This window comes from Eptesicus fuscus, chromosome 19, assembly GCF_027574615.1.
Source record: "Eptesicus fuscus isolate TK198812 chromosome 19, DD_ASM_mEF_20220401, whole genome shotgun sequence".
Taxonomy (NCBI): domain Eukaryota; kingdom Metazoa; phylum Chordata; class Mammalia; order Chiroptera; family Vespertilionidae; genus Eptesicus; species Eptesicus fuscus.
Genome location: NC_072491.1, coordinates 5,179,644 through 5,194,389, shown reverse-complemented (window position 1 = coordinate 5,194,389; position 14,746 = coordinate 5,179,644). Strand labels below are relative to the sequence as shown.

The following is a 14,746-nucleotide window of genomic DNA, read 5'->3' as shown; positions in this document are numbered from 1 at the left end:
TCCACATGACTTCGTTCCTGCCTGAACCTTATGGTACCACACAGCCCTACTCACGCCCGACAGTCCTCCTGGGATGAGTGCAAAAGACTGGCAATGCGCTGAGGTTTGCATAGCACCGGGCTCCCCGTTGAGAAAAGCGCTACAGAAACACAAGGTCATGTTTTATTAATTGATTTACCCTGACTCCTTGAAACACACAGAGTGATTTTGATGGATGAATCAACCAGCCCACGATTAATAGCCTGGTTTTCTACACTCGTTTCTCTTTCCAAGCCACAGGCCAAAATACACTCACCCTCGATTTACACCTTTGCAAAATGTGCATTTGCATATTGACTCCTGAATCCACTGCTGTTCCTGAACGGATAGCTGCATCCATCAGGAGGGTCCAGGTTACACCGTGGTAACAAACAACCCCGAAATTTCAGCCCCAGTGAAGAGCATGGTGGCCACGCTGGGGTCAGCACCATGAGCCCAGCAGCTCCCTCTTTCTGGCCTTCACCTGACAACCTGGATTAAGCAAGTCTGGAGTTAAAATATATGACCCCTCTTTTCCTTCTCCAACCACCTAGAGAGCTGTCCCGCAAATGAGATGTTAGAATGTGTATGAAACACCCAGGATGGCCTGGCTGGCGTGGCTCAGTGGTTAACCATCGACCTATGAAACCAGGAGGTCACGGTTCGATTCCCAGTTAGAGCACATGCCCTGGTTGCAGGCTCGATCCCCAGTGTGGGGCATGCCGATCAATGATTCTCTCTCATCTATCTCCCTTCCTCTCTGAAATCAATAAAAATAAATATAAAGAAACACCAGGATTCTGCCTGATAGCCATCAGTAAATAATAATGATGTCTAGTACCAATGTCATTACCATTATCTCTACTCCTCTTCAAGTAATAATGATGACACTATGATTAGTCTCACAGACCAGTGGTTCCTGAACCTGTCCTCACACTGGAGTCAGCTGGAGAGCTTAAAATCTACCAGTGTTTGTGCCCCGCCCCCTGAGTTGGTGAATTCCCTCAGTGTGTAGCCCTAGCTTTGGAATTTTAAAAATCCTCTGGTGATTCTAATGTGCAGCCAAATTTGACAACCACTGCCACGGAGGCAGCAAGATTCATATCTGCACGTACATGTATTTGAGGTCAACATGCATATACACACAAGCTGGCCAGCTCAGCTCCCAGGTTCCATGAATCCGGCACCTCTATGACAGTGGTGGTCGCACCTGTCAGGACGAGTTAGGTTATGCTGTGGTAACAAAGAAGCCCTACGTTTCAGGCCTAATACCAACCACAGTGGTCACCCTTTGGAGTCAACAGATGACCCAGCAACTCTGCTGTTCTGGTCCTGACCCAACACCGACGCCCATGCATTTTAGCCTCAGGCCTTTCTCTTTTCCTCTTTGCTTTTACTTCACACCTTTTCCAGCTGAACAAGTTTGCCTGGCCCAGCGTAAACCAGGACCAAAAAGTGATGCTGGCGTGGACAGACTCGGAGGGTATGAGACTGGGAGAGGGTCACTGAAGGCCATTAGCCATTAAGACTGTGCTTTGTTCAACTCCCAGCCCCAGGACCCAAAACTCAGCAGACAACATAAGAGAACGTGAGGGAGGTAAAGTCATTATCAGCAGTTAATAACCTCAACAAATAAACATTAAAAACTGACACAGGAACTCAAAAAGCACAGCATCTAAGCCCTAGCCGGTTTGGCTCAGTGGATAGAGCATCAGCCTATGGACCGAAGGATCCAGGGTTCGATTCTGGTCAAGGGCATGTACCTCTGTTGGGTTGCAGGCTCTTACCCGGCCCAGGCCCTGGTCAGGGCGCCTGCAGAATGCAACCAGACGATGTGTTTCTCTCACATCGATATTTCTCTCTGTCTTTCCCTCTCTCTTCCACTCTCTCTAAAAATCAATGTAAAAATATTCTCGGGTGAGGATTAAAAATTAAAGAAGCACCTCATCTAAGTTGAAAACCTTATGCATCAACTTGTCATCAACCACTGTTTTGATTTCCCCATTTCTGTTCATTTCTCCCAGGATAAAATGACATCTGCCGGGGTGGAAGGGAGTGAGGTCAGGAGAACTATGAACAGACGCGCATGCTTTCACCTGGGAGCGAAGCGCAAGGCACGCACGGTGGGTGCAGGGAGCAGCATGACACAGATATGTTGCCACCAGCAGAGAAATGATTTCCAGCAAACCATCTCCTGCTCTGTTGAAGATTATGTCTCTGTAGAGTCTGCAGAAAACCTGAAAACCCATCTTGTTTGACCTTGTTTGGGCCGTTTAATCTAGAAACCATACTGGCTTTTCCATAAATTCTTAACCCCCAAAAATGTCTTCTGTATTTCAAACCGGTGAGCTCCCTAGCGCCCAAGGGGAAGGAGCATTGTGTAGGATTATATAATAGTCACTCTGTTGCTTTAAAACTCAATGGCAGCCTCGGGCAGCAATGTCAAAGGAGAGAGGAATTTTTGTAAAATTATCTGAATGCAACCATCTCTTCCGATGCACTGAGTTAACAATGGTTCTGCTTCTCTCAGAATCTCATTCAATTATCTGTGGCTTATCTAGACCTGGGAGAGGAGTGTTCCTCTCATCTAGCATTGGTCTGAAGAAAAAAGCAGGCAGGGTTTCTCTAATAAAAGCTTGATGTGAAAAGCAGTAACTGCTTCCGGTGGAGAAGTCACTGGGAGAACCTTTGTAGGGTCTCTGGTGAAGATCTATGTTCACTATGACCGTCATACAGAGGAGAGGAAGGAATGTGTGACCTACGGCCTCAGAACACCTCGCTGTCCATCTCGGCATGCGGCTGCCGTCAAACAACGTGACCTCTCTGAACTTGTCTCCTACAAAACTGATCTGCTAGAGAGAGACATTATAAGAACTGAGAAAACATATGTAAAGTGCCTAGCATTCAACAAATGGCAATGCCCTCCTCTGATCACTGCCAAAATCTCAGGAAGCTCACTAGAACGTGAGCTTTTGAAGAGCAGGGACAATGCCTACTCAAATTTCTACATTCAGATCCTACACACAGCCCCTTTAGACTCCATTCCTCTCCCACCAGGCAGTATCCTTCGGTCCCCAATTCCAGGAGTGGATCCTGAATGGTTTAAGCCAGAGGTGAGGAACATCTGGCCCGTGGGCCGTATAAGGCCTGGGAAATCATTTGGGCTGGCCCTGCCAAGGCATCGGAGGTGAGTTAATTAAATGTTTGACCCAATATAGCAGGCTAATATTTAAGTTGATAATTTTGTATGGCCCTTGAATCTATATATATAAAAGTCCAGCGACCAAACGGCGGAACGACCAGAACAACCACTATGACGTGCACTGACCACCAGGGGGCAGATGCTTATCGCAGGAGCTGCCCCCTGGTGGTCAGTATGCTCCCACAGTGGGAGCGCTGCTCAGCTAACCAGGATGAGTGCCCCCCACCCCCCAGCGGGAGCAGCCACTCAGAGGCCAGGTCCACAGCCACTCGGCTGACCAGGATGAGCGGCGCTCCCACAGTGAGCCAATCCCTACAGGCCACGCCCCCCACCAGTACACGAATCCATGCACGGGGCCTCTAGTGATATTATAAATATCCAAATGGACCTTGGCAGAAAAAAGGTTCCCCACCTCGAAAGCCAATCAGTGTTATCCCATTTCCTCTGCCACCATGATTGGCTGAGAGGTAGGGTTGTGTCCCTAATATGATCCATTCAGAGGGAAGCTAAGACCCCGTAGCTCTTTCCCCAGATGTGAACAAACCAGTATGCGATTTAAGAGCTACCCACCCAGACCCCCACATGGGACAGCTCTCCTCCGCACTTCTCAGAGCAGGTGTATTCTATGTGCAGCCATCTCCCTGCTGTGAAGACAGTCAACCTGAGAACAAAGCCAATAGACAGAGAAGTGCCGAGCCCACAGAATCTCAAAGAAGTGAAGCCGGAGCCCTGATCACAGTGTGCCTGAAGCCCACCCTACCCCTCCACTTTCTGGTTGTGAGAACCACTCACCCGCTTCTATCAATTATCCAACTTGAACTGGGTTTTCAGTTCCTAGCAACTCGGGCATCCTAACTGGTACGTCCTCCTGTGTGGCCGAAACACCGAGCAGGGGGTTGCACAGAAACATCACTGCTCTGGCAGCCACTGAACTCAGAACTCAAGCTCCTCATCCATCCTGGTCACCCAGTCTCCCAGGGACTAAAAGGGTTTCTGGATACAGGCCCTCAATAATACTTTTTACGGAAGTGAATGGAATGAAACTTACCAAATCACCCGGAGTTTCAGAACCTCTTAAAGCCCCACTACCCAGAAGTGTCTGGACCAGAGGAGCATGCACTGGAAGCTCATAGGATCTGGAGCCACCAGATAGGTCTGAACTCAAATCAGCTCGAACTGAGGTAAGCAGCTATAAATAGGGAGAAATGACTCAAAGAATACATACAAAAATATCAATATCAATGAGCTCTAGGGCAAACATGTCAAACTCCCGGCCCGCAGGCCGCATGTGGCCCACAACAAATATTTTTGCAGCCCAGCCAATATAATGGTATGTAAGAAACGTTTTAATAAAAACTTTGTAACTTAATAACGAACTACAATGTTTACTAATGACTGATTACTATAACCGTGTTGCATTCATGTCCCTTACGCGGCTTACGCGCAGGCGCACCATTTCTCTCCACTAATACTAGCAGCGAATATGTTAGCAGCCGATGGCCTCGTCATTAGTCTTGGACTGACTTGTTTGGTGTGCGCAACAGGAAATATTTCGCTTTCGGAGAACAAGAAAAACAGGTTTATTTGCGTTACGCTTATTTAATTTGTGCAGTTATTCAGTGTCTGGTAAGTTAGTGTTCAAGAAAATATATTCATTTTTATTAAAATGTTCTATTATTTTATGTTAACGATGACTCACTTATTTCAGCCCTTTGTATTCAGCATGTCTCTATCGAAATAAACCTACGTTTCTATGAAAATTGAAGTTTGTTTTTCTTTTTGTGGCCCACATACACTTAAACCTTGTTTATTTGGCCCGTGTCAGCCTTTGAGTTTGACATGCTTGCTCTCTAGGCCCTGTCTCGACCCACAGGTTGAGAACCGCTAGCAGGGTTGCCTAAGGCCATCGGAAAACACAGATATTTACATTACGATTCATTAACAGTAGCAAAATTACAGTTATGAAGTAGCAACAAAAATAATTTTATGGTTGGGGGTCACCACAACATGAGGAACTGTATTAAAGGGTCGAGGCATTAGGAAGGTTGAGAACCACTGCTCTAGGGGGTAAGATTATGGGAAGACTTTTCTTTTTCTTTCTTTTGTACATTTGTTCATTTTCTAGAATGAACATACATTGGTTGCCTGATAAAATGAAACTAAAAGTGGGGTAAGATCACTCCAAGTGTCTAGTCCAGCTCTTATGATTAAAGTAGGGACCCAGCAAGCGTTCCATCTCTAGGAATGCCCTTCCGACACTTGGAAACAGCTCGTGTATCTCCCGTGTCTCCGTCTCTTGTTAAATATTTCAGCGCAGTCATTGCCACCCTTCTATGACTTGATTTCAAGGCTCTCTTATCCCTCCTCTCCGCAAAGGCTCCATCTGTTAAAATCCCACTCAGGGTATTGTATAGCCAGCTCTCAGAATCGGCAGCAGGCGCCCGGTTGCTCATTCATCTGTTCATTCATTCATCGAGTAAATGCTGATTAAAAACCTTCTATGTTGGACATCCTGGCTTTTACATACCTCCCCCCGCCCCAGTACACACATGGTTTTCAGATTTTCTTGGGAAAGGTCTTCTTCCCTCATCCTCAATCCTTATGCTCCGGAAGGTGCAGATCATACCCCAGCTTCTCGAGGGGGCGGGCATTTGATCCCAAATGGCCAATCAGAGCATTGCATTTGCCTGGCCATAGGGATTAGTTCAGGGATGGGCAGGCTACCCAGAGGCGACCAATCAGAGACATTAGGACTGGATTCTGAGATTCTGGTCGAACTGTTGGAAAAAGGGCCTTTTTTTCCCCTTCTGCTAGAACTGCTGACAGTCATGTTGCCACCACAATCCAAAAAGAAAGGGTAGGCAGCGCTGAGAGATGGAGAAAAACGATGAAGCCTCAGCAACACCATTTAAGCCCTAAATTCCATCCCTGGGCTTTTCAAGGACCTGAGCCAGCAAATCCCCTTTCTGCAGAAGCCAGTTTGAGGCGGGGTCCTGTGTCAAGGTCCAGAGAATCCTGAGGAATGAAACTTGAAGATCTGTGACATATGCCACCCGCAGGCCATGCACAGATGAAGCAAGATGATCCGTGCCACCTTCCCTGGCACTCAGTCTGCTGTGGCGATAGCCAGGAACAACTGCCATTGTTTAAAACCAATAAGATAACGGCTTTAATTAAATTCTACACAGTGCAACAGGAGCACGGGGAGGGGGGGGGAGGGAAGGGCTCCCATCAGAAAGAGCATTTCAGCCAACTCTGTATCGGCACTCAGGCAGGAAAGGTAGAGTTACTGTTTGGGGGGGGTCAAGATCACTCTGTCGATGCGCATTCCTCTCACAGGAAACTAAAACCACCCCATCCCGCACTGCACTCGGGGCAATGAACTTAAAGCGCTTAAGGACACGTTCCAAATGAACCCACAAAACAGCGTCGGAAAGACAGCAGATGCCCTGGTCAAAGAGCCATCACACAGAAGAACGTCATCGGTGCCCTAGCTGGGTCGCTCAGTGGTTAGAGCACTGGCCCTCAGACTGAACGTTCACAGGTCCGATTCCGGTCAAGGGCACATACCTCAGCTGCAGGCTCGATCCCTGGCCCTGGTCGGGCATGTGGGGGAGGCAACCAACCAATGTGTCGCTCTCACTTCAATGTTTCTCTCAGTCTCTCCCCCTCCCTTCCACTCTCTCTAAAAATCCATGGTGGGGGGAGGGGGGAATATCCTCAGGTGAGGGTTAACAAAAAAAATAAAAAATAATTTCGTTCCAATGGGACAGGTGATGTCACACCCTGAAGTCATGCTCAGGTGAGTTTCGGTGATTTTGACTCTAGGAACTTCATTGTCACTCCCCGTTTCTCGCCCATTTGGGTTACGGTTGGTCAAATCATAACAACACCTTTTCAAGATGAATAACCTACTTTCTGAACTACCTACCCAAGGATGAAAAGGGAGGGGAGGGGGAGAGCCTCTGGTTCCAGGGAACATTTTGCGACGAGTGCACCATGCGGCTGATGGCAGAAGACAACAATGACAGCGCCAGTCGCCCCCTGGGGCCTCTCTTTTGCTGAGAAAGGCCCCGAAGGTCAGTGTTTTCAAGCGAACAGCGCTCGCGTCTCCGGGACCTTGGCTGGCGCACACCGCAGGACAGCTGTGCAGGCCAAGTCCGGCAGAAGAGGCCGCCGCAGGACAACGTCTCCTGGCCTTGGCGGTTTCGAAACACACCGGCGATTGATTCGGTCCAAAAACACAGCTCCAACTGCCCAGAGCCAACAGCCGCACCGTCGGAAAAGTGAAGATGGACAGAGCACGTCCGTGGGGCCTCCAGAGAGGTGGCAGGGATGAGTGGCAGGCGGGAGGTGCCCTCCCAGTAACTTGGGTGTCTAAAAGGCAGCCCCGGTGCCCTCATTTCTAGAACACTTCGAAGACTGCTGTGGAATCCCACTTCTCTGCTTGCACGCCATGCGACTTGGCAAGACTCGACTCTCCCTCTTCCTGAAAAATGGGGTTATCATTTCTCATACAGGGACCGGGCAGCTCAGGGGTCCAGGCGGGCCGAGCGAGGGAGAGAGTCAGAGGGCAGGGGCACCTGAGGACCAGACCGGGCCGGAGTGCCCGGCGCGTGGCACATGCTCAGTAAATGCTGTGGTTTAGCAATATCATGGAGACCTGCCAATCTCCTCTAAAAATAAGAAGGGCTTTCATGTTGAAAGCTCCCAAAGTACAGTTTTTTGGTAATTAGTTTGGTGTGGTTTTTTTTAATATTTTTTTTTTATTGATTTCAGAGAGGAACGGAGACGGGGAGAGAGATAGAAACATCAGTGATGAGAGGGAATCACTGATCAGCTGCCTCCTGCACGCCCCACACTGGGGATCGAGCCTGCAACTCAGGCTTGTGCCCTGACCGGGAATCCAACTGGTGACCTCTTGATTCCTGGGTGGATGCTCAACTGCTGAGCCACACCCGGCTGGGCATTAGTTTGTTTTTAACAATAAAAAGCAACTGTATGCTTTTTATATACTATATGCTCATGTTTGAAAATTCAAAATATAAAAGATGTACAGTGAGATATCTTCCATCTTAGACCCACAATCCTTTCTTCCTCCAAAGAGGTAAACAGTATTCCCACTTCTTGGTTCTTTCTAGCATGCATCACCAAGCACGTGTATGTGTGTGAGTGTGTGTGTATGTAAGCATGTATACCTCCCTCTATTTTTTCACACACATGGGTATATCACATACACTTATATGCATACTGCCCTCTTGTTAACTGAAAAAGTAACCTGGAGATCATTCCTCTTGAGCATCTATGACCTACTATTTTAAACAGTGGCCCAGTATTCTACTGTAAGAAGATACCACGTTTCAGTCGATTAGTCCCCAAGGAACACGCATTGCAGCTGCTTCCCGGGTCTGGCTATTAACAAACAGTGCTGCAATAAACACGCATGTGCACAGACATGGGCAACTAGAGGGCAGGTGGGACTTACAAGATAAAATCCTTAACGTGGAATTGCAGGGTCAGAAGGTACAATGCACTCGAAATGCTGGTAGACAGCACGGCATTGCTCTGGGAAGATGTTGCACTCGTTTTCACTGTCACCCAGAGTGTAATGGTCTCTGCACCCACATTTACACACAAAATGAGTTTTAATACAAGGGAAGAAAGGGGGCAGAGCTCCGCTCTTGCCCCGTTGTCTCTCCCTGCCCCTGTGATATCACACGTGACATTCCTACTTCCTGAAAACTCCACGCTTGGATGCACCATCCAAAGATCAGCGTTTAAACGAGAACCAACAACCCAGCCTCTGGGGTGCTGGAGCCGGCTCACCAGTTCCAGCCGGCGCACTGCCTCCTGCACGCCCCCTACTGAGGATCAAGCCCAAAACCTGGCATGTGCCCTTGACCGAAATCGAACCCAGGACCCTTCAGTCCGCAGGCCGACGCTCTACCTACTGAGCCAAACCGGCTAGGGCTCTCTCTTCATTTTTGACACTCATGGACTTCCCTTCCCGATGAGCTCCCGGGATATCATTCGTATATTCCAGTCAACTCCGTGTTCGTATCAGGAAGGACTCACGCAAACCAGCGCCGGCCACCATGCTGTCACGTGTTCCAAGTCACCCGATCTGCAATAACCACTCACCCACTTGAGTTCTTTCCACATCGCAGCTGCCTCCTACTCAAGGGCTACCTTCTAGAGTCCGCATGTCACATGAAAATGGAAAGGAGTCAAAATTCTCCTCGGAAAATCCCATAATAAGGTCTCACCATGGAGACTGATGAACCCATCTCCCATTTAAGTCCATCAAGGCCCATTTTTCTTCAGCCTCCCATTTGGTTTCTCAGGTTGAGCACCGGGAGAAATCGCTGGCGTGGGTTCCGGGGCCATGTTGCATGATAATGAAAATCTATAAATATGAGAAAGGCACTCGATGGCACAAGATGCTCACGTTGTAAAAAGCCACAGGAACAAAGACCGACAGAAGGAACAGCAGGCCCGTGTCTCTCTTTCGCGCTCACTCCAACAGAGACGCCAGGTGGGTGGAATGACAGGATCGCCCCCGCTATTGAACGTGCTATTTTTATCTCCCACTGGGCTTTGTTTTTGTTGAGCAAGTATATTTGGGTCTGGATGAGTTAAAAGCAGGAATCTTTGATGTGACAGAGATATGACTTCCTTAAGTCTCAACAACACTGACTGGCTCTGGGGGCAGGGTGAACTCAAGGGGGCATGAGGGAACTCGCTGGAGTGATGGGAATATTGTAAGCCCTGCTTTGGGTGGCGAGATGGGTGTGACATATTAAAAAGCTGGTGTGGCTCAGTGGCTGAGCATCGACCTATGAACCAGGAAGTCTCGGAATCGAACCAGGAGGTAGAGGTTTGATTCCTGGTCAGGGCACATGCCTGGGTTGGGGCCTCGATCCCCAGGGAGGTGTGCAGGAGGCAGCTGATCAATGATTTTCTCTCATCATTGCTGTTTCTCTCTCTCTACCTCTTCCTTCCTTTCTGAAATCAATAAAAATATATCTTTAAAAAAATCTCATCAAGCTGTATGATTGATATGATTTGTACATGTTATAGCATGTGAAGTCACACCTCCATTATAATAAAAGTTGGCAGTGTGCGTGAGAGACTGCTGTGTAACAGTCATCATCAATTGATCTCCATTCTATGGCTAAACCTCCCAGAGGCTACTCAGCCCAGTGGAGGGTGGTGAGGAGACCAGGGAGTCCAGGGAAAGAAGAGGGACGTGCCCTGTTGAGGGCAGAGGGCATCCAGGCTCCTGGAGGTGGTTTGCCACGAGGAGCCTTACAAGAGTGATATGTTGCCCGGCGGCGTGGCTCCATAGCTGAGTGTCAACCTATGAACTAGGAGGTCACCGTTCGATTCCCAGTTTGATTCTCTCTCACCATTGATGTTCCTAACTCTCTCTCCCTCTCTCTGAAGTCAATTTAAAAAAAGTGTGACATGTTTCCAGTAGTTAAGATCACTGGTCCTCTAGCCAGACCCCTTGGAGGCAAAGACTGGCTGTATGCCTGCGACAGATTGTGTTCCCGCCAAATGCATGTGGGGGAACCTAACCCCCAATGGATGGCACATGCAGGTGGGAACTCTGGGGGGTGATCAGGTCACGAGGGTGGAGCCATTATGAATGGGATTAGTGTCCTTATAAAAGAGACCCCAGAGCCCTAGCTGGTGTGGCTCAGTGGATAGAGCGTCAGCCTGCAGACTGAAGGGCCCTGGGTTCGATTCTGGTTGGGGGCACATGACTGGGTTGCAGGCTCAATCCCCCTGGGTTGTGCAGGAGGCAGCCGATCAGTGATTCTCTCTCATCATTGATGTTTCTCTCTCTCCCTCCCCTCTCCCTTCCTCTCTGAAATCAATAAAAAATATACATTTTTTAATATATTTTATTGATTTTTTACAGAGAGGAAGAGAGAGGGATAGAGAGTTAGAAACATCGATGAGAGAGAAACATCGATCAGCTGCCTCCTGCACAACCCCTACTGGGGATGTGCCCGCAACCTAGGTACATGCCCTTGACCGGAATCGAACCTGGGGCCCTTGAGTCCGCAGGCCGACGCTCTATCCACTGAGCCAAACCGGTTTCAGCAAAAAATATACATTTTTTTAAAAAGAGACCCCGGAGAGCCCCCTAGGCCCCTCTGCCCTGTGAGGTTATAATAAAAAGATGGCCATCTATGAACGAGGAAGAGAGCCTTCGCCAGACACCCAATCTGCCAGCACCCTGATGCTTGGGCTCGTCCGCCTCCAGAACCGTGAGAATGACATTCTGTTGTTTACAGGGTCCCAGGCTGTGGTATTCTGCAACAGCAGCCCCAACGGACTAAGACACCCGCTTGCTGGTAGAGTGAACTTGGGCAAATTCCTTCTCTTATTTCAGCTTCCTAGGGCCGCTGTGAATTTAAACAAGAGCATTCAGACAAAGCTCTTAGCATGGGGCGTGCTTTCAACAGTACTCAATAAATGTTAGCTATGAGGATGAGTGATGACAGGAGCCGGGGCGTGTCTTCCTCCCTCCAGAGGTAGAGTTCTTATGGAAATTAATCATCGGACCTGATAACCTGGTGGGGTCTCGATAAATATTCATGGAGTGGGTGAAAGAACGCACGTGGATTCAGATTTCAACAGAGGCCGCTCTCGTTTCTACGTTTCTACGGAACTGAAATCTATGTCCTGGCTGCAATTACCACCCACTTTCATTCTTCTGCACAGGGAAGGGGTCAAGGGCACCGGCTGCAGCCCATCGGCCATGGTCAGCGAAGGCTCCGTTACTTACCAACTCGGTAACCTTGAACGAATTACTCAAACTCCAGGCTTCGGTTTCTTCTCCTGCAAAACAAAGGCAGAGCAAGGATTAAGGAAGTCCCAACAGACCCCAGCACCCTATAAGCCCCGGCCCATCCTGGCCACCATTATTTTCCCCAACACCAAAGCCACGGCCGGGAAATGAGAAATACCGACTCCGAATTCCAACACTTCAGACCCCTGAGTTCACAGAGCATGTGTCCCAAACATTTTTTTTTTTTCATTTAATGTGCACAACAGTCTTATGTATTACAAATCAAACACTGGCGACTCAGAGAAGTTGAGTAACTGGCTGAAAGTTGCACAGTAAGTGAAGAGTGAAGGCCTAAACCAAACTCCTATGCCTGAGGGACAGTTTGGGGGGGGGACTGCTTTATCCCAGGAACAGAGGGAGGGGCCCGGAGTCTGAGCTAAAGGATGCTGGGACTCTGGGCTCCAGCAGCATTTGGTCCCAGCAACATGCTCAGCTCCACTGGACTGTGAACTGGTGGCAGTCATTCTCCCCCTGATCACTTCCTGTTCGGGTTTCTTCACGGCAGAGGCAGGAAAACAAACCTGCACCTGACACCAGCCTTGTCACTCTCCCATCTCACAGGGAGATTTTGATGAGAAACTTATGAATCAAAGGGCGCTTTGATGGAAACCACAGTGAACATCCCATTCGAACCCACGCTCCGGCATTTAGCGTGAGACGGGCAGGTCGGCGGCATCTAGAGACGCTGCCTGCTGCAGCGAAAGGAAACAGGACACCTCGCTGGCCTGCCCTCGGATGCGATCTTTAGCTGCCTGTGTGCTCTCGTGGCTTTTCACGAGGTGTTGAAACGGCCGGAAGCCACTTAACCTGCCTCATTGTATTCACAAAAGACCTCGGCCCTGTCTGTCTGTGTGTCACGGGAGAATGCCACGCGGATCATGGCAACCACTTCTGCTGCTTCTGCCCCCAACACTTTGTTTTCCGGTTTTCTTTTCTGTGGTTTAAAATTCCCTTTTAAATCATCATCACAGCACGGCTCAGGGGCCAGAGAAAGTGGGGACCTCATTTAACCATCATCAAAGCCAATGTGTGCGATACTCCCGCCCCCCGCATGGGGGTGTGCACACCACACACACACGCACACACGTGTACACACACACACACACACACACAGATGCCCAGAAACATGGTTACGGTTCTCCTGACTCCTCCTGCTATGAGGGATTTTTTTTTCTTTCTTTCTTTCTGATTCTTTGACCACATTTACAAAATTGAAAATGGGGAGAAGTTGTTCCCTGAGGAAGAATTTTAGGGCCTGGGGCCAAAGTTCCAGAAATGAGAATAAGTGCATCAGTTCACTCTCACAAAACTCTTCAGAGCACGAAGAGGAAGCTGGTCACGCATCACTCAGAGGTGTAGCCCCAGCAGACAGCGCGGAGCTCCCTAGAAGGAAAGTGGTCGTCCCCCACCAAGCGTGGCTTTTTCACTTCTGCCACATGGGCAGCGAGACCTGGACTTCGGCTCCGGAGACTGGAGCTGATCTGGTCTCCTCCTTACACTCCCACCGGGGGCTGCAGCCCTGCTCGGTCTCTCAGAGCTCTGTGACCTTGGCGAGTTCACCCCTCTGCACCCCTGCTCCGTCTCTCAGAGCTCTGTGACCTGGGCGAGTTCACCCCTCTGCACCCCTGCTCGGTCTCTCAGAGCTCTGTGACCTGGGCGAGTTCACCCCTCTGCACCCCTGCTCGGTCTCTCAGAGCTCTGTAACCTTGGGGAGTTCTCCCCTCTGCACCCCTGCTCCGTCTCTCAGAGCTCTGTGACCTGGGCGAGTTCACCCCTCTGCACCCCTGCTCGGTCTCTCAGAGCTCAGTGACCTTGGGGAGTTCTCCCCTCTGCACCCCTGCTCGGTCTCTCAGAGCTCTGTGACCTTGGGGAGTTCACCCCTCTGCACCCCTGCTCGGTCACTCAGAGCTCAGTGACCTTAGCGAGTTCACCCCTCTGCAGCCCTGCTCGGTCTCTCAGAGCTCTGTGACCTTAGCGAGTTCACCCCTCTGCACCCCTGCTCCATCTCTCAGAGCTCTGTGACCTGGGCGAGTTCACCCCTCTGCACCCCTGCTCCGTCTCTCAGAGCTCTGTGACCTGGGCCAGTTCACCCCTCTGCACCCCTGCTCCATCTCTCAGAGCTCTGTGACCTTGGCGAGTTCACCCCTCTGCACCCCTGCTCCATCTCTCAGAGCTCTGTGACCTTGGGAGTTCTCCTCTCTGCGCTCCTGCAGCCCCTGCTGGCAAGTGAAGATACTCATTCATTCCAGAACGACCTACAAAGCAGAAAGTGACTCAGGGGTAGAATGACTGACACCAGGTCACAGTCAAGTTGCACCTATGCCAAGGAGCACCTGTGATGCGCCAAGCGCGTGGCCATGGAGAGAATTCCAGGAATCAAACCGTCCCAGCCACCCCGGAGCTCTCACCCATCAGTGGGGCAATTACAGGCAGACGAGCAATTACGACGGAGAATGAAAAAGTGATACAACGGGGGTGAGTACAGGTGCTGGGCGGTCACAGGAAAGGGTGTTCAGTCACTCAGCCGGCAATGGAGAGTGGTGGGTGTAAGAGACTTCCCTAGGGAGGTGACCTCTCAGCCAAGCTCTCAAAGACAAGTTCGAATCTGCCAGTCAAGGCCGGAGGGGTCCAAGGGAACCTGCAAAGGCCCACAGCTCTTTGCT

The 14,746-nt window shown here is 49.8% G+C and overlaps 1 protein-coding gene across 1 annotated transcript in view; it reads right to left on the bottom strand.

The window, feature by feature from the left end:
* The window catches only part of CYRIB (CYFIP related Rac1 interactor B), a 110,748-nt gene that overhangs the window by 65,882 nt on the left and 30,120 nt on the right, over positions 1-14,746 (bottom strand). The window contains exon 2 of the mRNA XM_054708345.1: positions 12,021-12,073. The gene's annotated coding sequence lies outside the window, so the exon portion shown is untranslated. The remainder of the gene's footprint in view (positions 1-12,020; positions 12,074-14,746) is intronic.